We start from the raw sequence: 25,944 nt of genomic DNA, 5'->3' as shown, positions 1-25,944 counted from the left end.
AACAACAAACGGAGTATAAATTAATATTGTGATTTACAGGAATCAGGATGAACTTTGAAGTTGTATCTTCAAAGGCAGCCATAGTTAAGAGCATAAACTCTGAAACCAGACTGCCTGGGTTTACATCTCAGCTGTATGGGTTATTAGATGTGTTATCCTGGGTGTTTAACCTCTCTGCCTCAGTTTACTCATCTCTAAAGTAGGGATAATAACAGCGCTTCTCTCACAGGGATCTTGTAAGAACCAAAGGTGTACAAGGAAAGGGTTTCAGCAGAGCTCAGCACTCAGTAAAACCAAAAAACCAAACCCACTGCTGTCGAGTCAATTCCAACTCATAGCGACCCTAGAGGACAGAGTAGAACTGCCCCATAGAGTTTCCAAAGAGCTCCTGGCGGATTTGAACTGCCGACTTTTTGGTTAGCAGCCATAGCACTTAACCACTATGCCACCAGGGTTTCCCAGCACTCAGTAAGTCTATATAAATGTCTACTGCTTTTACAACTTGGCCTGGGTGGGTTTGACTCCTGACTTCAGCATAGGTACTTAGACAACTTCTCTACCCTCTCTGAGCTTCAGTTCCTCTGTCTGTGAAGGAGGAATTATAAAACTACTTTGTAGGACTAATGTAGGATTTAAATGAAATTTTTTGTTTCAGCGAGTGTCACATAGTGCTTGCTAGACAAACACGTATTGAATGAATTGTGTGTTTAAGTCACTCCACATGGTGAATTTGGAGGGAGTGAACCTTCCAGGAATGAGCAATGACATGGTCAGACTGTGTAGACTTGACTGGAGTGTATTCTGAGTGAAATTTCTAAGGGTAAAGTAATTCTGTATCATTTCCTAAATTTTAGAGTTTTGTGGGATACTCTTTAAGGTAAGAAAAATCACCTTAGAATTATGGACAAACCTCTATGACTTGGGGAATATGTGTGTCATGTAGTTCAAAATTCCATGTGGACAATTCAAATTCTAGGGAGGCAAGAGGCCTTTCAGAGCAGCAGTGATGGTGCCAGGGGTGGGGGTGCGGACATCTAGAACACCTTAAAAAAGCTCCCCAGTCTTTCAACATGAACGCAGACACTTTGCAGAGAGGGCAAGACCTAGAGCTGCCAGCTGTGGACACTGTCTTTAGGCAGGTCAAGGAGGAGCTCTGTTGGCGCAGTGGTTAAGAGCTGGTCTGTTAACCAAAATGATGGCAGTTCAAATCCACCATCTGTACCTTGGAAACCTTATGGGGCAGTTATACTCTGTCCTATAGGGTCGCTATGAGGCGGAACCAACTCGGTGGCAGCAGGTTTGGTTTTGATTTGAACATCGGGGAGCCCTATCAGGAAATGACATAGCTCTACTTGAAAATGAATTGAACAACCACACCCCATGTTCCTGCCCCAAGAATTCTTCCATTTCACCACCAATATGCTGTAGATCAGAATACACCTTCCCACCTTCTGGCTCTCAAACTGGTGACTTTTATCTTTATTCCTGTAGTCGGTTACCTTTGGGGGTCCCACTGCTCTTTGGAACTGAGAGACGTGTGGACCCTCTCTTTCAGACAAACCTCTCAGCTACACACACAAATTTTGCCAGCAACGTCAGCAGGTCACAGACCTGGGGCCCATCAGCTGACCTCACTTAAAAACCCACCCTATTGTGACAATTATTTCCTCTGCCTTGTATTGTTGTTTACTTGTATGCCTGCACAATAGATTACGATTTTTTTGACGATGGGCACCAGGTCTCAAGTTATCTTGGTATCTTCCCTTTCCTTGACACAGTTTCTGGAACATTCTAGGAGTTCATTAAATATTTGTTGGATTTTCTCTCCACCTTACTTAGCTACAGAACAACCACTTTCTTTTTAATATAAAGAGACTGAGCTTTTTCCCTCCACCCACAAGTGGAACTAATATTCCTCAAGGGGAGAAAAATCCAGATTTTCAGGGGGAAAGAGAAAGTCACTGTCTGGAGGGGAATGGATTTCTGTTAAGGGTAATGGAAACAGATAGTGACGATGGTTGCACAACGTGATAAACATAATTAATGCCACTGAATTGTACCTGGGAAAATTGAAATGAAACGGTGAAAGTTTTGTTATATATGTATTTACAACATACACACACAAAAACAGGTCTGCAGTCGAAAACAACATGGCTTAGGTGGGGTGCCCACAACAATAATGTCTTTGCTTCTACTGTTACAGCTGCAGGATGACTATGAGGAAATACAGCACCCGGCGGATCTATAACAAGGTGAGCTTTAATTCTTTTTTTCTTTTTTGCCCCAACCCTGAGCGGCAGCACTTGAATAATCCTGGTTTCCGGAGAACAGACTACTGTAATGACGATCCAGGAAGTAAATTGCCCTTTGAAAAGCAAGGAAGAAACCAATCGACTAAGTATTTATTTATATTTAATGCTCCAGGGCTCCTGTTTCCAGCTTTGAAGAGTTCCTGGCAAGAGCTTATTGAAGTCATTAATCCCAGGGGCAAATCTAAATGTCCTGCAGGCTGCTCCTGGCCCCTGGATCCTGGCCCACAGTGTTTATAACCCATGGTTTTTCCAGAAGGATAGGAACACGGGAGGCTGAGGGAGGGGCTGGTGGTGAGGAAATAGAAAGAGAATCGACTCTATTTGGAATCCATACAGGAACCTTTGGTCAGAAATGAATTCTCCAGAATTAATTGATTCAGCTTTGCTGAACGGAGAGGATCTATGCACTTCCTTCTGCTCCATAGTTAGGTGGCTTCTGTGCTCCTCCAGCTCACGTCTGTCCCTAGCTATTGGGCAGCACCAGCTCTGGCCTTCCCCAAGGTAACTGGCTGCAACAGCGCCTGCGTATTTTTGGGAATGCACAAGTAATCTTTGTTCATTACACAGAAGTAAAAAAGCTACAGATAAGCAAAATGAGAAGTTATTCTACATAATCTTCACTCTCAAAGCAATTATGCATTCACATTTTATTTATTTTACACATATATAAACAAAAAAAGTATCATTCTATACATGTGATTTCATACACAGTTCTCCTCACTTAAGTAATATCATAGATCAGTAAATAAACACCTTTTTACCAGTTGCATAGTATTTCATTGTATAGCTATATCAAAATGTATTTAATCAATTCCCTTATTTGGTGATGTGATAGGTAATTTTTTTTTTTTTTACCATGAGCCAAGGAGTCCCTGGGTGGTGCCAACGGTTAAGTGTTAACCAAAAGATTGGTGGTTCAAACCCACCCAGAGATACCTCTTAGGAAGTCCCGGTGAGCTGCTTCTGTAAGGTTACAGCCATGAAAATCCAATGGGGTGCAGTTCCACTCTGCAACACGAGGGGTCAGCATGAGTTGGAACCCAGTCCATTGCAGCCGATTTTTTTTTAACCGTGGGCTAGGAACTGTGCTGATTGCTTTACATACGTTGTCTTATTTAATCTCTGGAGGACTCTAAAGTAGGTGCAATTATTACCCCATTTCACAGATTATGAAGCTGTGGCATAGAGAGGTCCGGGAACTTACTCAAGGTCACGCAGCTAGTAAGTGGTACAGCTGGAATTCAAACCAGCCAGCCTATCTTGGATCTGAGCTTTCAGACATTTTGATATTTAGTCCCTCAGACTTAAAAAAAAAAAAAAGCCAAACCCAGTGCCGTTGAGTCAATTCCCACCCATAGCGATCCTATACTTGGGCTGCTTTAAAATTTTCCACCCTTATAAATGACCATTTTTACTATTATTTCCTGCACACTTTTTTGGTTAGTTCCTGAGGATAAAGTTACATTTCTGGGTGAAGGTATTTGAGCATTTTTGGGGCAGTTAATACAATTGCCCCCCACAAAGCCTACACCCATTTACATTCCTAACAGCAAGGCAGAGAGTGGCTATAAAGACGGTGCTTGCTTGCTGGATCCTAATCTTCTGTAGGGGTGTGTGTGTGTGTGTGTGTGTGTGCGTGTGTGTGTGTGTGTGCGCGCGCGCGCGCGCGCGCGCGCGCACTTCTGAAGTTTCATAAAATGGTTTTCTAAGGTGAGGCACAACCTAAGAAAAATGAGCTATAATTAGGCTTGTTTGGGTTTTGTCTTTTACATGTCCATTCTCATTTTCTCCATCCCATTATAACCCTGACTGGTCAAGATGATGTGGTCAAAAGTTGGTGAACAGTGTACACAAACACTTCATCTTGGAAGGGAAAAGGGCGATCCCATAAGAGTTTTTTGGTTTTTTTTTTTCCTTTAAGACTTAATCTCAAATTATTGAGATATAATTTATGTATTCACCCATTTTAAAATTTTAGGTACCCTTTATGCTTTTTGTATCCTCCATAAGAATTATTTGCCTAACCCAAGGTCACAAAGACTTTCTCCTACGTTTTCTTTTGTAAGTTTTATAGTTTTAGGTTTATGATCTTTTTCAAGTTGATTTTTGTACATGGTACAAGGTATTTATTGAGTTGAGGTTCTTTTTTTTTGGATGTGGATGTTAAATTGTTCCAGGGCTATTGGTTGAAACATAAAGGTGTTTTACAACCTCTAATAATTAATAAATCAATAAAGAATATGAATTATTTCTACTGGAGTCCAGGAGGGGACAAGGGTTAGAGGTGACTACAGAAAGGCCACTGTTGCTCTGATGTCTTTCTTAGAATCAACCACCATTTCTCTCACCAAATGGTTTTAACCGAGGGATGCTGGAGGAAGGGCCCCGACAGAGCACCTTTCTGTCACTCAAGGCTTTGCTCATTGACCATCGCTTCTGGGAGTGAGCAAAGTTGGGGTCCTGGGAGCCAGTGTGGGTTTCAGTAAGTGGAGTCGGGGGCTGAGTGAGAATTAATTTGATGTTCTTCTTGATGTATTATCTTCATTCCTGCTTCTGGGGCTTGGAAAAAGCATTTGGGCTCTTTCTCACGAATTCCTGAGGACATTAAGCACTCTCTGTGTGGCATAGTGTGAGAAGATTTTGGTGGGCCTGAGAGCCTCTCTCTGATGCAAGAAAACCTTTTTGTAGGCATCCACCATCACCCTTGGGGCTGCAGGTTCCATGTAGAGTCACATAGAAATCAGCTTCTCCATTTTCCAGAAGAATCTGAGACTGAACTTCTTTTCACCTTGGTTCTCCTATCTTGGTAATGCCACTATTCATCATAAAACTCTTTAATGGCTCCACGTGGCCTCCCAGATAAAGGTCAGTCTCTTCGGCTTGGCATCCTTGGGGCCACACGCCATCTTGGCCTTGTACTTCAGTAATAAGAACTCTTAGTATGTGTCTGGCTTTTTCTCTCTGTGACAGCAATCACACTGTAATAATTTATTGACACACCTGTCTTCCTCACTGGACTATGAAATGCCTGAGAGCGGGGACTCCGTTTTGCTTGTTGTGTCATAGTACACAGGGACTGGTACAGTCATTACAGTCATTCATTTGACAAACATTTATTAACTGTCCACCATCCCATGTCTAATTTATAACATACATTAAAATGCCATGTTATCCCTTTGCAAGAGTCTCTGCATAATTTAAAAATGGAGATTAGGCTCTCCCCCCGCCCCGCCCAGCCCCCTACCCTGTAGAGCTGCTGGGCCTGCAGGTCCGTGGTGAGACGCCAACGCAGGTCTTTGTTCTGCAGGGTGAGGTGTGTTAAAGTTGTCAAGAAAAGGCCCACTTCAAAAAATACCAAGTGAAATTTAGAAGAAGACGAGAGAGTAAAACTGACTACTCTGCTCAGAAACACTTGATAATCCAGGATAAAAATAGGTACAACATACCCAAATACAGGATAATAGTCCATGTAACCAACAGAGATATCATCTGCCAGATTGCTCATGCCTGTATAGAAGGGAGTATGAGAGTCTGTGAAGCTTGTGCTCATAAACTACCAAAGTATGGTGTGAAAGTTGGCCTGACAAATTATGCTGCAGCATATTGTCAATATGCTGACCTACAGACTTCTCAACAGGTTTGGTGTAGACAAGATCTATGACAGCCAGGTGGATGTAACTAGACATAAATACAATGTGGAAAGCATTGAGGGTCAGCCTGCTGTTTGGATTCAGGCCTTGCCAGAACTACTACCGGAAATAAAGTTTTTGGGGCTCTGAAGGAAGCTTGTCTATCACTCACAGTACCAAATGATTCCTTGGTTATGATTCAGAAAGCAAGAAATTCAATGCAGAAGTACATCAGAAACACATCATGGGTCAGACCGTTGTAGATTATATGCGTTACTTAATGGAAGACGATGAAGGTGCTTATAAGAAACAATTTTCTCAATACCTAAAGAACAACTTAGCTCCAGACATGATGGAGGAGATGTATAAGAAAGCACATGGTGCTATACAAGAGAATCCAGTTTTTGGGAAGAAGTGGAAACCTACCCCTACCCCATCCTCTACCCCATAAAATGGATCTTGCCCAGAAGAAAGATCAGGTAGCTCTGAAGAAGTCAGGCTTCCTCATAGCTCAGGATCGTGCTACTGAGAGGTCAATCAAACCGCAATTTTCTATAAAGATTTTTCAGATAAAGACAATAAACTTATTTTTTTTTTATTTTATTTAGTTGTTGTTGAGAATGTACACCACAAAAACATACACCAATTCAATGGTATCTACATGTACAATTCAGCGACATTGATTATATTCCTAGAGTTGTGAAACCGTTCTCACCCTCCTTTTCTGGGTTGTTCCTCCCCCATTAGCATAAACTCACTGGCCCCCTAAGTTTTCTGTCGAATCTTTTGAGTTCCTGTTAATTTGATCCCATATAAATAGATTTTAAAAGAACACTGTGCTCAAGGCAGACATTCTTTACTAGTTAAGCTAAACTATTGTTTTGTTTTAAGAAGACTTCAGGAGATATTTTTGGTTTAATATTTAAAGATTATCTTGAGGGAATAGTTTCAAGGGGTTATCCAGTCTCCATGGCTCCAGCAAGTCTGGGGCCTGTGAGAATTTGAAATTCTGTTCTGCATTTTCCCCATTTTGATCAGGATTCTTCTACAGACTCTTTGATCAAAATGTTTACTAATGGTAGCCAGGCACCATCCAGTTCTTCTGGTCTCATGGCAAAGAAGGCAGTTCTTCATGGAGGCAATTAGCCATACAACCCATGCCCTCCTCTGTTTCCTGACTCTCCTTCTTCCTGTGTTGCTTCAGGCAAATAGAGACCAATCACTATGCCTTGGATGACTGCTTGCAAGCTTTTAAGATCCCAGGCACCATGCAACAAACTAGGAGGTAGAACAGAGGCATTAAACATATTCTTAGACCAGTTAACTGGGATGTCCCATGAAACCATGACCCTAAACCTCCAAATCAAGAAACCAAATCCCACGAGGGTTTTGGCTGTACATAAGCAGCCTCAGCAGCTACTCTTTGTTGTTGTTGTTGTTGTAATTATATCTACCACACAACTTTTTCCAATTCAGCTTTTTATACGTGTACAACTTATTGACAACAATTACGATAATCAGCTATGCGACCTTACCTTAATCAACGTGATTTTTCCATCACTGTTCACTCCTCTTTCCCCCTCCCTCCTGACCTGGTAACCACTAATAAACTTTAGACTCCATACATTTGCATTTTCTTGTCTCTCGTGTAATTGAGGTCATACAATATTGCCCTTTTGTGATTGACTTATTTCACTCAGCATAATGTCTTCAAGCTCCGTACATACTGTAGCATATACCAAGGCTTCATTTCTCCTCCTGGTTGAGTTGTATTCTATAGTATCTATGTACCACATTTTGTTTATCCATTTATCTGTTGCTGGGCATTTAGGTTGTTTCCACATTTCGGCTATTGTGAACAATGCTACAATGAACATTGGTGTAGAAGTCTCTGGGTCTCCGCTTTCAAGTCTTGTGGGTATATACCTAGGAGTGGAATTGCTAGTTCTGGACACCCTGGTGGCATAGTGGTTAAGAGCTATGTCTGCTAACCAAAAGGATGGCAGTTCAAATCCACCAAGAGCTTGTTGGAAACTATGTGGGGCAGTTCTACTCTGTCCTATAGGGTCGCTATGAGTCAGAATAGATTTGATGGCAATGCATTTGGTTTTGTTTTTTTTTATGGTAGTTCTATTTTTAGGTTTTTAAGGAATGTCCACACTGTTTTCCATAATGGTTGTAACATTTTGCATTCCTACCAGCAGTGAATAAGAGTTCCAATTTCCCCATATCCTTGCCAACATTTGTTCTTTTCTGGCTTCTTTTTTTTCAATCTTAGCCATCCTAGTGGGAGTGAAATGGTATCTCATTGTGGTTTTGGTTTGGATCTCTCTGATAGGTAATGATGTTGAGATCTTTTCATGTGTTTGGTGGCCATTTGAATGTTCTCATTGGAGAAATGTCTGTTCAAGTCCTTTGCCTATTTTATGATTGTGTTGTCTTTTTTGTTATTAAATTTTCAATGTTTTATATATATTTTGATTATTAGATTCTTATTGAATGTATGGTTTCTGAAAATATTCTCCTAGTCAGTAGCTTGTCTTTTTAACTTTTTGGTAAAGTGTTTTGTTGAACAAAATTTTTTAGTTTTTATGAAGTCCCATTTATTTATTTGTCTTTTGCTGCTCATGCTTTTGTTATTACTTTTTGTTATTTGTTATTACATTAGGACAACAAACTTATTGACCAAGCAGCTAAAAAAAAAAAAAAAATGAAGATTAGGAGCGCCATATTATTGGACAGTACTGAATGCTGATCACTTTGGGGTCACTGTCTACAAAAGTGGAGAAGGGCTGTGAATTAAAATCCCAGTATATAAAGCACTCAGGAAAGAACAACCCTGCTTCATGCTCAGCTGTCCATTTTGCTCTCAGGAAAATATGGCAGATCAGGTAGCAGGGCTTTTTTTTTTTTACAGGGAAATTTGGCTTTTTTTTTTAAATTAACTTTTATTGAGCTTCAAGTGAACGTTTACAAATCAAGTCAGACTGTCACATATAAGTCTATATACACCTTGCTCCGTTCTCCCACTTGCTCTCCCCCTGATGAGTCAGCCCTTCCAGTCTCTCCTTTCGTGACAATTTTGCCAGCTTCCAACTCTCTCTATCCTCCCATCTCCCCTCCAGACAGGAGATGCCAACACAGTCTCAAGTGTCCACCTGATATCATTAGCTCACTCTTCATCAGCATCTCATCTCTCTCCTACCCACTGTCCAGTCCCTTTCACGTCTTCTGAGTTGTCTTCGGGAATGGTTCCTGTCCTGTGCCAACAGAAGGTTTGGGGACCATGACCGCCGGGATTCCTCTAGTCTCAGTCAGACCATTAAGTATGGTCTTTTTGTGAGAATTTGGGGTCTGCATCCCACTGATCTCCTGCTCCCTCAGGGGTCCTCTGCTGTGCTCCCTGTCAGGGCAGTCATCGGTTGTGGCCGAGCACCAACTAGTTCTTCTGGTCTCAGGATGATGTAAGTCTCTAGTTCATGTGGCCGTTTCTGTCTCTTGGGCTCTTAGTTACCGTGTGACCTTGGTGTTCTTCATTCTCCTTTGATCCAGGTGGGTTGAGACCAATTGAGTAGCAGGGCTTTTGAGGGGGTCTTTCAGTCTACTTTGGGAGGAGGATAAAGATATTTGGTGACAGCAAACCTGTTGCCTTAGTCATCTAGTGCTGCTATAAACAGAAATACCACAAGTGGATGACTTTAACAAAGATAAATTTATTTTCTCACAGTCTAGTAGGTTAGGAGTCCAAATTCAGGGCGTCAGCTCCAGGGAAGGGCTTTCTCTGTTGGCTCTGCAGGAAGGTCCTTATCATCAATCTTCTTCTGGACTAGGAAATTCTCCTTGCAGGAACCCCAGGTCCAAAGATTCACCCTGCTCCTGGCACTGCTTTCTTGGTGGTATGCCATCCCCAACTCTCTGCTTGCTTTCCTTTCCTTTCCTTTTATCTCTTGTAAGATAAAAGGTGGTGCAGGCTACATCCCAGGGAACCTCCTTTTACATTGGATTAGGGATGTGACCTGAGCAAGGGTGTTACATCCCACCCTAATCTCCTTTAACCACAGGCAGAGATTATGATTTATAACACATAGGAAAATCATAAAATGGAGGACAACCACACAATACTGGAAATCATGGCCTAACCAAGTTGACACGTATTTTGGGGGGACACAATTCAATCCATGACATCTGTTCAAAATAGAACTCATTTTGCCATCTATCCTCCCTCCTCCCAGCCCCATACAGGTTGCTTCACCTGCTTTCCAGTTGACTCTTAATAGCATCATGGTTCGACCAGTCTCCTCCCTGGCTTTGTCCCCTCACACCCTATGCTCCAGTCTGTCAGAACTTTTCTGAGTTTCCTGAGAGCACCATAAACTAAACCAAACCAAATCCAGTGTCTTCGAGTCGATTCTGACTCATAGCAACCCTATAGGACAGAGTAGAACTGCCACATAGGGTTTCCAAGGAGCTCCTGGTGGATTTGAACTGCTGACCTTTTGGTTAGCATCATAGGCCCTGATATACGGTCCTACTTTGCCAAGCCTACAGCCTGCAATGTGCTTTCCTCTCCCTTTGACTTGATGGATTCTGCATTCATCTCTGGGTATGTGTGCATGAACATTCATGTGTATGAGTGTGTATGCATGTGTGTATTGTGCAGGCATGCGTACACTGTGTGTGTGTGGGGTGGGTGGGTGTGTGGGTGTGTGGGTGTGTGCGTTTACCCTCCTTGATTCTATCCAAAGGTCTTCTCATCTATGGAGTTTTTCCTAACTCCTCTTGGAAGAATTTGTCCCTTGTTTCCATATTTCATTTGGAGCACTGTTCACATGTTGTGATTTTCAGAATTTGTGTTCCCCCAAGGCACAGGGTCTGTGCTTACTCTTCTTGTTAGGTTCCTGCCCACCCCCAGCAGCACAGCACTTGGCACAGGATATGTCTTAACAAATCTCCAAATGTTAGTGTTAAAGCCACTCACTCACTCACTCCATTTATTCATTCAATCGGCAGCTACCAGTCTGGTATGTCTATCGTTCCTAACCTGCCTCCCATCTAGGCCAGGATTTTACAGACAAAAACCACATGAGGGGTACATCACATCCCTCTTGTACTTGCCATTAACCACCTATTCTTTCTGAACTCCTTTTCAGATTGTTTCTTCCCTGCCTTCCTTCTCTAGAACACCCTTGTCTTTTTATTTGTATTTTACCCATGTAAAAATCTGGTGTGTTCCAAGGGGTGGTCTTTTGGAGAAAGGTGATTGTGACTTTTATAGTTGAGTTTCTTAGTGGTGCCCAAGGCTATGGTCTCCATATTAAGAAAAAAATCTCACTACCTGTGTATTTTATATATATATATATATATATATATATATATGTGTGTGTGTGTGTTGTGCTGTTGTTATTGTATGCCATCAAGTCCATTTTGACCCATAACAACCCTACTGGACAGAGTAGAACTGCCCCAGAGCGCTTTCTAGGCTGTAATCTTTACGTGAGCAGGTCAGCAGATCTTTTTTCCTGTGGAGCCACTAGTGGGTTTGTACCTCTCACCTTCTGGTTCACAGCCAAGCACCATGAGGAAGGGTACATATATATACATGTACACACCCACCCATACACACATGCACACATTTGCCAATTTAACAATTTCTACATGTAGAATTTAATGACATTGATTACATTCTTCACATTGTGTAACCATTATCACTATCCTCCTCCTAAGCAAAAATTTTCCCTTTCCCTCTCCCTCTTATCCCTCGTAACCACTAGTAATTTTTGTTTTCTATGTTTGCTTATCTCATATAAATGAGATCATACTACATTTGTCCTTTTGTGACTGACTTATTCTGTGCAGCATAATGTTTTCAAGTTTCACGTACGTTGTAGCATGTATCAGAACTTCATTTCTCCTTATGACCGAGTAGTAGTCTGTTATATGTACATATCATATTTTGTTTATCCATTCATCTGTTGATGGATATTTTGGTTGTTCCTACCTCTTGGCTATTGTGAAAAGTGCTGCAATGAACATTGGTGTAACGATTGTATCTTTTCTTTAGCAATACCATCTCTACCTCAAAAACGAATAACCAGTTAACCCAATCAAAAACTGGGCAAAAAACATAAACAGAACTTGACCAAAGAGGATGTTCAAATGGCCAACAGACACGTGAAAAGATGCCCAACGTCATTAGCCATCAGAGAAATGCAAAACAAAACCACAATAAGGTACTGCTATTTCATTCCCACTAGGATGATAATTTTGTGTTTTTCCAGGATGGTCAAGATTAAAAAATAGGAGATCAATCCTCACTTCCTCACGGGAGCCTTCTCTGAGCTCCTTCAACAGAATCGCTTCTCAAGGTGGAGCCAAGATGGTGGAATAGACAGGCGCTTCCATTGAGCCCTATTTACAACAAAGACCCCCCAAAACAAGTGAAACGAGTATATTTGTAACAAGCTGGGAGCCCTGAGCATCAAAGGCAAGCTTAGACAACGAACTGAGGGGCAGGGGGAGGAAGAGGCTGTTCAGAAGTGGAGAGGAGTCACCAGACCTGAATCACAGGGAGCCCTCAGGCACCATTCCCGAATCAGCAGTGGCGGGCTGGTATTAGCGCTAGGCCGCAGTTTCCTCAGGGAGAAGCAGCCAGCCACACAGCCCACTCACACATCCAGAACCTGAGGAGAACAGCGTGCTCTCAGCAAAAGCTAAGTACTTGTGTATATTTTACTGCGTCCCCCACCCCCATCCCCCAGCCGGCTTCAGCGGCTGAGTCCCTGGGCCTGAGATAGACCCTGGGGAGCACCTAGAGCCGTCCTCCTGACCTTGGGGAAGGAAAAAATTTGCAACTGGGGGCAAAGATAATTTGCTAGCTCCATTAACCAGGGGAGCTCAGGACCGAAGCAGCTCCTGTCTAGGCACAAACCCTCCGTGGACCTTGAGCACCGTTCCCTTCTGCATGGACCTGTGTGGGCCTATTTTGGGAGAATAGGCCCTTGTTGGCAAACTGCAACCATTTCAGCTGTGTGGTGGAGAGGTGGGTGTTTGACGTTTGACATCACTTTGCCTGTTAAACAAGGTCCTCACCTACCCACATCAGGGACCTAAGGACTGGTAGCTCCACTCAGGTCACCCAGCCACCCGCGACAGGAGTCCAAAGATAACTGGTACCTCCCAGTCCTTACAACCAAAAACTCTGGGTGTCCATGGTCCCTCTGCAGAACCTACCCACAAGCACACTCTAGGGAACAGAGATGCATTTTCCTCAGACACACTTGGGGGTCGGTTCTCAGCCCCCCTGCCTTGTTCAGAGCGTGACCCCCTGCTGCAATCAGATACCAGTGTATACGCCAATCACCCCTGCCCCTCTAAGACTGTAGGACAGAGCCTGTATCACACACTTGATATCAGCTACCTGGAAACCTGAGCTGAATTCATACAAGAAAACTGAATGGACTCCTAGACTGATATAGCTGATAACAGCTCTAGCCAGCTGGGGACAGGACACCAGAGCTCCAAAGGTGAAAATAATCAAGCTAGCTCACTCAAGCAACCCATAGGGGTATACCAAAACAAAACAAAGCAAGCAGCTATGACACAGTAAGCAAGCATAAACTAAATGCAGTAACGTATAGATGGCTCAGAGACAACAGTCAATATCAAGTCACATAAAGAAACAGACCATGATCACCTCAACAGGGTCTCAAAACAAAGAATCCAGGGATCTTCTAGATGAAAGTGCATTCCTGGAATTACCAGATGCAGAATACAAAAGTTTAATATACAGAGCCCTTCAAGACATCAGGAAGGAAATGAGGCAATATGCAGAACAAGCCAAGGAACACACAGATAAAGCAACTGAAGAAATTAGAAAGATTATTCAGGAACATAAAGAAAAGTTTAATAAGCTGGAAAAATCCATAGACACACAGCAATCAGAAATTCAGAAGATAGACAATAAAATTACAGAATTAGATAACTCAATAGAAAGTCAGAGGAGCAGGACTGAGCAAGTAGAAGCTAGAATTTCTGAACTCGAAGGTAAATCACTTGGCACTAATCTATTTGAAGAAAAATCAGATAAAAGAATTTAAAAAAATGAAGAGACCTTACGAATCATGTGGGACCCTATCAAGAGAAATAACCTATGAGTGATTGGAGTACCAGAACAGGGAGGGATACCAGAAAATAGAGAGAAAATTGTTGAGGATTTGTTGGCAGAAAACTTCCCTGATATTGCGAAAGATGAGAAGGTATCTATCCAAGATGCTCATCGAACTCCACATAAGGTAGATCTTAAAAGAAAGTCACCAAGACATATTATAATCAAGCTTGCCAAAACCAAGAGACAATTATAAGAGCAGCAAGGGATAAACGAAAAGTCACCTACAAAGGAAAACCAATAAGAATAAGCTCGGACTATACTCAGCAGAAACCATGCAGGCAAGAAGGCAGTGGGATGACATATTTTAAAAATTGAAGGAAAAAAATTACCTGCCAAGAATCATATATCCATCAAAACTGTCTCTTAATATGAAGATGAAATTAAGACATTTCCAGATAAACACAAGTTGAGGGAATTTGTAAAAACCAAACCAAAACTGCAAGAAATACTAAAGGGAGTTCTTTGGTTAGAAAATCAGTAATACCAGGTATCAACCCAAGACTAGAACACTGGGCAGAGCAACCAGAAGTCAACCCAGACAGGGAAATAAAAAAAACAAAGCAAAATGAAAAAAAAAAAAAAAAAAAAAAGCCCAACATAGGGTTATGGTGATGTTATTATATAAAAGAAGACAACATTAAAATAATAAAGAGAGACTAAGAAATGTAATCATACACCTTCCATGTGGAGAGGAAGATACGACAATACAAAGAAATAAAAGTTAGTTTTAAATTTACAAAAATAGGGGTAAATAATAAGGTAACCACAAAGGAGACAAACTATCGTACTCATCAAAATAAAAATACCAGGGAAAAATACAGACTCAGCGGAAACAAAATCAACAGCAAATATGAGGAAAGGACAATATATAAAGAAAATCTACTCAGCACATAAAATCAAGTGGGAAAAAGAAACTGTCAACACACAAAAAAAGACATCAAAATGATGGCACTAAATTCATACCTATCCATAATTACCCTGAATGTAAATGGACTAACTGCACCAATAAAGAGACAGAGAGTAGCAGAATGGATTAAAATACAAGATCCGTCTATGTGCTGTCTACAAGAGACACACCTTAGGCTTAGAGACACAAATAAACCAAAACTCAAAGGATGGAAAAAAATATATTAAGCAAAGAACAATCAAAAAACAGCAGAAGTGGCAATATTAATTTCTGACAAAATAGACTTTAAAGTTAAATCCATCATAAAGGATAAGGAAGGACACTAGGATGATTCAAGGGACAATACACCAAGAAGATATAACCATATTAAATATTTATGCACCCAATGACAAGGCTGCAAGATACATAAAAAAACTCTATCAGCATTGAAAAGTGAGCTAGACAGCTCCACAATAATAGTAGGAGACTTCAATACGCCACTCTCGGTGAAGGACAGAACATCCAGAAAGAAGCTCAATAAAGACACGGAAGATCTAAATGCCACAATGAACCAACTTGACCTCATAGACATATGCAGAACACTACACCCAACAGCAACCAAGTATGCTTTCTTTTCTAGTGCACATGGAACATTCTCTAGAATAGACCACAAATTAGGTCATAAAGCAAGCCTTAGCAGAATCCAAAACATTGAAATATTACAAAGCATCTTCTCTGACCATAAGGCCATAAAAGTGGAAATCAATAACAGGAAAAGCAGGGAAAAGAAATCAAACACTTGGAAACTGAACAATACCCTGCTCAAAAAAAGACGATTATAGAAGACATTAAGGAAGGAATAAAGAAATTCATAGAATCCAATGAGAATGAAAACACTTCCTATCAGAACCTTTGGAACACGGCAAAAGCGGTGCTCAGAGGCCAATTTATATCAATAATGCACACATCCAAAAAGAAGAAAGGGCCAAAATCAAAGAATTATCCCTACAACTTGAACAAATAGAAAGAGAGCAACAAAAGAAACCCACAGGCACCAGAAGAAAACAAATAAAAATTAGAGCTGAACTAAATGAAATAGAAAACAGAAAAACAATTGAAAGAATTAACAAGACCAAAAGCTGTTTTTTTTAAAAACTCAACAAAATTGATAAACCACTGGCCAAACTCACAAAAGAAAAACAGGAGAGGAAGCAAATAACCTGAATAAGAAATGAGATGGGCGATATTACAACAGACCCATCTGAAATTAAAAGAATCATATCAGATTACTATGAAAAACTATACTCAAACAAATATGAAAACGTAGAAGAAATGGATGAATTCCTAGAAACACACTACCTACCTAAACTAACACAAACAGAGGTAGAACAATTAAATGGACCCATAACAAAAGAAGAGATTGAAAAGGTAATCAAAAAACTCCCAACAAAAAAAAGCCCTGGTTTGGACGGCTTCACTGCAGAGTTCTACCAAACTTTCAGAGAAGATTTAACACCACTACTACTAAAGGTATTTCAGAGCATAGAAAAGGATGGAACACTACCAAACTCATTCTATGAAGCAACCATATCCCTGATACCAAAACCAGGTAAAGACAACACAAGAAAAGAAAATTATAGACCTATAGCTCTCATGAATGTAGATGCAAAAATCCTCAACAAAATTCTAGCCAATAGAATTCAACAACATATCAAAAAAATAATGCACCATGACCAAGTGGGATTCATACCAGGTATACAGGGATGGTTCAACATTAGAAAAACAATTAATGTAGTTTTTTTTACCACATAAATAAAACAAAAGACAAGAACCACATGATTTTATCAACTGATGCAGAAAAGGCATTTGACAAAGTTCAACACTCATCCATGATAAAAACTCTCAGCAAAATAGGGATAGAAGAAAAATTTCTCAACATAATAAAGGGCATTTATACAAAGCCAACAGCCAACATCACCCTAAATGAAGAGAGCCTGAAAACATTCCCGCTGAGATCAGGAACCAGACAAGGATGCCCTTTATCACCACTCTTATTCAACATGGTGCTGGAAGTCCTAGCCAGAGCAATTAGGCTAGATAAAGAAATAAAGGGCAACCAGACTGGCAAGGAAGAAGTAAAAAAGTATCTCTATTTGCAGATGACATGATCTTATACACAGAAAACCCTAAGGAATCCTCCAGAAAACTACTGAAACTAATAGAAGAGTTCAGCAGGGTGTCAGGATACAAGATAAACATACAAAAATCAGTTGGATTCCTCTACACCAACAAAAAGAACATCGAAGAGGAAATCACCAAATCAATGCCATTTACAGTAGCCCCCAAGAAGATAAAATACTTAGCAATAAATCTTACCAGAGATGTAAAAGACTTTACAAAGAAAACTACAGTACACTTCTGCAAGAAACCAAAAGAGACTTACACAAGTGGAAAAACGTACCTTGCTCATGGATGGTGTTGTTGTTAGGAGCCGTCGAGTCAGTTCAGACTCATAGCAACCCTATGCACAACAGAACAAAACACTGCCCGGTCCTGCACCATCCTTAAAATTGTTGTTATGCTTGAGCTCATTGTTGCAGCCGCTGTGTCAATCTAGGAAGACTTAACATTATAAAAATGTCTATTCTACCAAAACCGACCTATACATTCAATGCAATCCTGATCCAAATCCCAACGACATTCTTTAAGGAGATGGAGAAACAAATCACCAACTTCATATGGAAGGGAAAGAGGCCCCAGATAAAGAAGGCATTACTGAAAAAGGAGAACAAAGTGGGAGGCCTTACTTTACCTGATTTTAGAACCTATTATACCACCACAGTAGTCAAAACAGCCTGGTACTGGTACAACAACAGATACATGGACCAATGGAACAGAATTGAGAATCCAGACATAAATCCATCCACATATGAGCAGTTGATATTTGACAAAGACCCCAAAACACTTAAATGGGGAAAAGACAGTCTTTTTAACAAATGGTGCTGGCATAACTGGATATCCATTGGAAAAAAAAATGAAGCAAGACCCATATCTCACTCCGTGCACAAAAACAAGCTCAAAATGGATCAAAGACCTAAATATAAAATCTAAAAAAATAAAGATCATGGAAGAAAAAATAGGGGCAACGTTAGGAGCCCTAATACATGGCATAAACAGTATATAAAACATTATTAAGAATGCAGAAGAAAAACTAGATAACCGGGAGCTCCTAAAAATCAAACACCTATGCTCATCCAAACACTTCACCAAAAGAGTCAAAAGACTACCTACAGACTGGGAAAAAGTTTTTAGCTATGACATTTCTGATCAGCGCCTGATCTCTAAAATCTACATGATACTGCAAAAACTCAACTGCAAAAAGACAAATAACCCAATTAAAAAATGGGCAAAAGATATGAATAGACACTTCACTAAAGAAGACATTCAGGTAGCTAACAGATATATGAGGAAATGTTCACAATTATTAGCCGTTAGAGAAATGCAGATCAAAACTACAATGAGATTTCATCTCACTCCAACAAGGCTGGCATTAATCCAAAAAACACAAAAGAATAAATGTTGAAGAGGCTGTGGCGAGATTGGAAAACTTCTACACTGCTGGTGGGAATGTCATATGGTACAAGCACTTTGGAAATCAATTTAGCAATTCCTTAAAAAGCTAGAAATAGAACTACCATACGATCCAGCTATCCTACTCCTTGGAATATATCCTAGAGAAGTAAGAGCCTTTACACGAACAGATATTTGCACACCCATGTTTATTGCAGCACTGTTTACAATGGCAAAAAGGTGGAAGCAACCAAGGTGCCCATCAACGGATGAATGGATGAATTATGGTATATTCACACAATGGAATACTATGCATCGATATAGAACAGTGAGGAATCTGTGAAACATTTCATAACATGGAGGAACCAGGAAGGCATTATGCTGAGTGAAATTAGTCAGTTGCAAAAGAACAAATATTGTATAAGACCACTATTATAAGAACTTGAGAAATAGTTTAAACTAAGAAAACATTCTTTTGTGGTTAAGAGAGAGGGGAGGGAGGGAAGGTGGGAGAGGGGTATTCACTAATTAGTACATAAGAACTACTTTAGGTGAAGGGAAAGACAGCACACAATACAGGGGAGGTCAGCACAATTGGACTAAACCAAAAGCAAAGAAGTTTCCTGAATAAACTGAATGCTTCGAAGGCCAGAGTAGCAGGAGCAGGGGTTTGGGGACCATGGTTTCAGGGCACATCTAAGTCAATTGGCATAATAAAGTCTACTAAGAAAACATTCTGCATCCTACTTTGACGAGTGGCGTCTGGGGTCTTAAACGCTAGCAAGCAGCCATCTAAGATGCATCAATTTGGTCTCAACCCACCTGGATCAAGGGAGAATGAAGAACACCAAGGACAGTAGGTGATTACGAGCCCAAGAGACAGAAAGGGCCACATGAACCAGCAACTACATCATCCTGAGACCAGAAGAACTAGATGGTGCCCGGCTACAACCGATGACTGCCCTGACAGGGAGCGCAACAGAGAACCCCTGAGGGAGCAAGAGAGCAGTGGGATGCAGACCCCAAATTCTCATAAGACCAGACTTAATGGTCTGACTGAGACTAGAAGAACCCCGGTGGTCATGGCCCCCAGACCTTCTGTTGGCCCAGGACAGGAACCATTCCCAAAGCCAACTCTTCAGACATGGATTGGACTGGACAATGGGTTGCAGAGGGATGCTGGTGAGGAGTGAGCTTCTTGGATGAGGTGGACACTTGAGACTATGTTGGCATCTCCTGCCTGGAGGGGAGATAAGAGGGTGGAGGGGGTCAGAAGCTGGCGAAATGGACATGAAAAGGGAGAGTGGAGGGAGAGAGTGGGCTGTCTCATTAGGGGGAGAGTATTTGGGAGTGTGTAGCAAGGTGTATATGGGTTTTTGTGTGGGAGACTGACTTGATTTGTAAACTTTCACTTAAAGCACAATAAAAATTATTTTAAAAAAAGATGAAAAAAGAGAAAATAACAAGTGTTGGAAGGGATGTGGAGAAATTGAAACCATCATCTGTTGCTGATGGGAATACAAAAAGGGAACAGCTATTCTGGAAAACAGCCTGAAGGTTCCTCTAGAAGCTAGAGGTAGAACTGCCATCCAAACCAAAACCCAAACCTGTTGCTGTCCACTTGACCCAACTCATAGTGGCCTTATAGGACAGTGTAGAATAGCCCCATGGGGCTTCCAAAGCTGTAAGTCTTTATGAAAGCAGACTGCCACACCTTTCTCCAGTGGATCAGCTAGTGGGTTTGAACCACCAACATTTTGGTTAGCAACCGGGTATCCGAGCACTTAACCACTGTTCCACCAGAGCTCCTTAGAACTGTGACTCCTAGGTATGTACCCTAAGAATCTAGTAGAGGTGACCAGAACAGACATACACACACCTATGTTCATCTCAGCACTATTTACAATAGCAAAAAGTGGGAAATAACCTAAATGCCCATCAACAGATGAATGGATAAGCAAAATGTACATACATACAATAGAATACTACTCAGCAATAAAGAAAAATGAATTCCCAAAACATCTTGAAACATGGATGAACCTGGAGGAAGTTATGTTGAGTGAAATAAGTCAGTCACAAAATTGCAAATATTGTATGTTCTCACTTTAATAAAATGACATGAACAAGTAAATATATATTTTTTTAATGTTCATTAGTGGCTACCAGAGTTGAGGGGGAGGGGATTCACTCTTCAGATGGTAAGTAGATACTTGTTATTTTTGGTGATGGGAAAGGTAACACTGCATGAGAGTGAAGTGTATACAGCTTGACGAAAGTAAACGATGTCACTAAAAAGTACACAATACATGTGGTATATATGTATGTATATAGGCATGTATGTGTATAGAACCAAACCCACACATATGTTTTTTGGTTGTTTTTGCTGTTATTACAAAATTATATATGCCAGTCACTATGAGTTGGAATTGACTCAGCGGCAACATTTTTTTTTTTTTTTTTAATATAGCTATTACCAAGAGGTCCCTTTTTCTTGTGTACTTTTTTTTTTAATTAATTTTTATTGTGCTTTAAGTGAAAGTTCTTGTGTATTTTCTAGGACTCCCAAAAGAACATACAAATACGTCTTGGAAGAAGTACAACCAGAATGATCCTTAGAAGCAAGGATGGTGAGACTACATCTTACATACTTTGGACATGTTATCAGGAGAGATCAGTTCCTGGAGAAGGACATCATGCTTGGTAAAGTAGAGGGTCAGCGAAAAAGAGGAAGACCCTCAACAAGATGGATTGACACAGTGGCTGCAACAATGGGCTCAAGCATAACAATGATTGTGAGCATGGCACAGGGCTGGGCAGCGTTTTGTTCTGTAGTATATAAGGTCGTTATGAGATGGAAGTGACTCAGTGGCACCTAACAACAACAAATTTTTAGCGCATATATATAGGCGTGTGCATAAGTGATGGATAAGGTTGCATGTCAACTTAGCTGGGCCATGATTCTCAATGGTTTGGCAGTTCTGTAATGATGCACTTTGGCAGTTATGTATTGATGTAATTATCCTCCACTTTGTGATATTATGTAATCACCTCCATGATGTGATCTGACGTAAGCAGCCAATCAGTTGTAAGGGGAATTTCCTTGGGGGTGTGGCCTGCATCTAATACATATGGAGGTACTGGCAAAACTCACAGGCTTTTGCTTGCTTCTGCATTTAGCTCATCATCATCTGGCCTCCAGTTCTTGGAACTTGAGGCAGTAGCCTGCTGTACTGACTGCTGGTCTTGGATTCGTCAGCCCCTGCAGCTACCTAAGTTAGGAGAAGCCTCCAACCTGATGCCTAACCCGCAAACTTGGGATTTGCCAGCCTCTACAACAGCATGAGCCATTTTCGTGAGATAAATACATCTCTCTTTCTCTCTCTTTATATATATATATATATAAACCAAACCTGTTCCATTGAGTCAATTCCGACTCATAGCAACTTTGTAGGACAGAGTACAACCATCCCATAGTGTTCCCAAGGAGTGGCTGGTGGATTTGAGCTGCTGACCTTTTGCATGGTAGCCAGTGCTCTTAACCACTGTACCACCAGGGCCAAACACACACACACACACACACACACACTTCATTAGTTTTGTTTCTCTAGAGACACCAGCCTAAGACATTTGGTACTGAGAATTGTTCTAGAGAAAAAATTGTAAGGATGAGTTTTCAAAATTGGTTCTCAAATTTGGTTAGTCTTTTTTTTTTTTTTTCCTTTGTATTTTATTTACTTTATTGTTGCTATTGAGGATATCCACAGGAAATCATACATCAATTCAGTACCATTTAGTGACATTGATTACATTCCTCGACTTGTACAACCACGCTCACCCTCTTTTTCTGAGTTGTTCCTCCATCATTAACATAAACTCACTGCCCCCCAAGGTTCCAATCCATCTTTTGAGATGCTGTTGTCAATTTGATCCCATACAGATGGTTCTTAAAAGAACATAATGCTCAAGGCAGACTTTTTTTCTAGTTAAGCTAAACTATTGTTTGGCTTTAAGAAGACTTCAGGGGATATTTTTTGTCCAAGGTTCAAAGATTATATTGGGGCAATAGTTTCAGGGATTCATCTACCTTCCATGGCTCCAGAAACTCTAGAGTCCATGAGAATTTGAAATTCTGTGTTGCATTTTCCCTCTTTTGATCAGAATTCTTCTATGGAATCTTTGATCAAAATGTTCAGTAATGGGAACTGGGCACCATCCAATCTAGGTATTCTTAAAGATGTTGATGGCTCTTCTTCCAGTAGTAAAGAGGGCACTGTTAATGCATGATGTGAGGTGGCAATAGAAATACACAAAATATCACCACCAATAGATCAAGTATTGGTGAGAGGTGAGGCTCTGCGTGATTGCGTGTTTGATACTTTTCTACAATTTTGTCAGAATGAGAAATATAAAGAAGATGGTTGGCTGGTTCTACTTTTGCTAGGCAAAGTGGTGAAAGAAAGAGATGAGTTCAGGGCTTCAGAGTCAGCTGAAGTGCCTCATAAGTGACCTCAAATTTGCCACTTGTGCCCTGAAAGAAAGCCTTATTTCTTGCAGTAACAGAACTGATATTGCAGAAAACCAAAACCAGAGTCTTATTATAAGAATAGCTGAATCACAACGCCAATTTAATTTCCAGCCTTGAATGGTATCTGAAGTTAACATGAGGGCATTGATTGGGAAGAAATGTGATTCTGAAACTTGGGATGGGAACATATGGGTAAATTATCAGGAAGCTGGGGACACTGATCCACTAAACTCTGTTCAATCACTCCTGCCAACAGAACCAGCCCTCTCACTCCCGTCTGAAGAGATTACTTGATCTTTGTCTTCTATGCCACCTTACCCAGTAAAACCATCAGCCCCTTCATCCCCATCTGAGGAGAGTGTCAGAAGAGCCTTTTTCTGAGATATCACCTGGGGAGGTGTCTGAGCCATTGCCTGGGGATCACCTGAGGCAGATGCTTTACAAAACATTGCTGAATGTTCTCAGAACACATCCCCACTACCCATTTTTGCTCCTAGACCTATAACTAGACTTCAGTCCCAGCAAGCCCCAAAAGGTGAAGTACAAATTGTGCCCCAGGGGAAGATACACTACACTTCAAAAGAACTCCTTGACTTTTCTAATATGTACAAACAGAAACCTGGGGAGTGTGTTTGGTAATGACTATTAAGAGTATGGGATAATGATGCAAGGAACATAAAGTTAGATTAGTCTGAGTTTATTGGTATGGGCTCATTAAGCACAGATTCTTCATTCAGTGTTTTGGCTCAAGAGGTTAGGAAAGGATCTAATAGTTTATTTGGCTGGTTCACTGAAGCATGGATTACGTGGTGGCCTATGCTAAACGAAGTTGAAGTACCAGAACTGTCTTGGTATACTATAGAAGGTTTCCAAAGACTTAGAGAAATTGACATGTTAGAGTAGATTTATCAGGTTAGACCCACAGAACCACACACAAAGTGCCCAGAGAACACACCTTTTACAAAAAAATGAGGAGCAAATTTGTGAAGGGAGCCCCAGCATCCTTGAAGACTGCTGGGATTGCTATTTTATGTAAGTCAGATCTGACAGTGGGCACAGCCCTAACTGAATTACGACCTAACTACAATGGACTGATTGAACCCTATGGTTGTAGGGGCCAAGTGGTGACACTTAATTGACAAAGACAAGGTGGGCGTGGTTACCATAATGGACAGTGGCATCAAAGCAGTAATCATAGTAGTCTGACTCATATAGACTTATAGTGTTGTCTACTAAGTCATGGTGTACCTAGGAGTGAAATAGACAAGAAATCACTAAGTATTTACTTGATTTATACAAGTGGAAGAATTCTAGGGCAAGTGAATGGCATTCTAACTCAAATCACCAAAACAAAGAGTCACAGCCCTGAATCAACTCCTAGACTTGAGCCAGTTTACAGACCCACAAGCCCTTGAATGAAGGGGGCCAGATCCACTTGAAGAAGGGCCCTACTTTACTGCCAAAATTTTTACCATTAATCTTTCTCCTAGCCTTCCCCAAAGGCATTTATGGACTTTTACAAATTCATTGGGGGAAAAAGAAATAATCAGGCTTTTTGGGGAATTAGTGGATACTGGCTCTGAACTGACACTAATTACAAGAGACCCAAAATGTCACTGTAGCTCACAAGTCAGAATGGGAATATATGAAGGTCAGGTTTTTAATGGAACCTTAGCTCAAGCTCATCTCATAGTGGGTCCAGTGGTCCCCAAACCCAGCCTGTAGTGCTTTCCTCAGTTCCAGAATGCATGATTGGAAAAGACATACTCAGCAACTGGCTGAACCCCCACACTGGATCCCTCACAAGCAGAGTAAGGGCTATTACAGTAGGAAAAGCCAAGTAGAACTGCCCCTATCTAATAAAATAGTAAACCAAAAGTAATTCCACATTCCTGGAGGGACTGCAGAGATTACTGCCACTATCACAACTTGAAGGATGCAGAGGCGGTGATTCCCACCACATCCCCATTCATCTTGCCTGTTTGGCCTGTGCAAAAAAACAGATGGATCTTGGAAAGTGACAGTGGATTACCATAAACTTAACCAGGTGCTGTTCCAGATGTGGTTTCATTGTTTGAGAAAGTGAATATATCTCCTGGTACTTGGTATGCAGCTATTGATATATTCAATGCCTTTTTCTCCATTCTGATTTTGAAGAACCACCAGAAGCAGTTTGCCTTCAGCTGGCAAGGCCAGCAAAACACCTTCACTGTCCTACCTAAGAGGTATATCAATTCTTCGTCCCTATATTATAATTTGGAAACCCTATTGGCATAGTGGTTAAGAGCTGTTTGAATCCACCAGGAGCTCCTTGGAAATCCTATGGTTCTACTCTGTCCTATAGGGTCTCTATGAGTCAGAATCAACTCGATGGCAGTAAGTTTGTTTTTTTTTTTTAATGTTATAATTTAGTCTGCAGGTAACTTGATCACTTTTCCCTTCCACAAGATGTCACACTGGCCCATCACATTGATGACATTATGTTGATTGAGTCTAGTAAGGAAGAAATGTCAATAACTCTGGACTTATTGGTAAGACATTTGCATGCTAAAGTGTAGGTATTTAACATGACAAAAATTCAGGAGCCTTCCGCCTTAGCGAAATTTCTAGAGGTCCAGTGGTGTGGGACATGTCAAGATATTCCTTTTAAAGTGAAGGATAAGTTATTGCATCTGGCTCTTCCACAACTAAAAAGGAGGCACAATGCCTGGTGTGCGTCTTTGGAGTTTGGAGGCAACATATACTTCATTTGAGTGTGCTAATTTTGTTTATTTACCAAGTGACTCAAAAAGCTGCTAGTTTTAAGTAGGACCCAGAACAAGAGAAGGCTCTGCAACAGTTACAGGCTGCTGTGC

At 40.9% G+C, this 25,944-nt stretch overlaps 1 long non-coding RNA gene and 1 pseudogene across 1 annotated transcript in view; both read left to right on the top strand.

The window, feature by feature from the left end:
* The window catches only part of LOC135232866 (uncharacterized), a 59,087-nt gene extending 36,807 nt beyond the window's left edge, over positions 1-22,280 (top strand). The window contains exons 2-3 of the long non-coding RNA XR_010323481.1: positions 2,204-2,252; positions 21,122-22,280. This is a non-coding gene — a long non-coding RNA (uncharacterized LOC135232866). The remainder of the gene's footprint in view (positions 1-2,203; positions 2,253-21,121) is intronic.
* LOC100664064 (large ribosomal subunit protein uL18-like) lies at positions 5,635-6,639 on the top strand (annotated as a pseudogene).
* Positions 22,281-25,944: the final 3,664 nt, after the last annotated feature.

Source organism: Loxodonta africana, chromosome 11 (genome assembly GCF_030014295.1).
Source record: "Loxodonta africana isolate mLoxAfr1 chromosome 11, mLoxAfr1.hap2, whole genome shotgun sequence".
NCBI lineage: Eukaryota > Metazoa > Chordata > Mammalia > Proboscidea > Elephantidae > Loxodonta > Loxodonta africana.
Note: the sequence above shows the minus strand (reverse complement) of the source record. Positions and strands in the feature narration are given on the sequence as shown.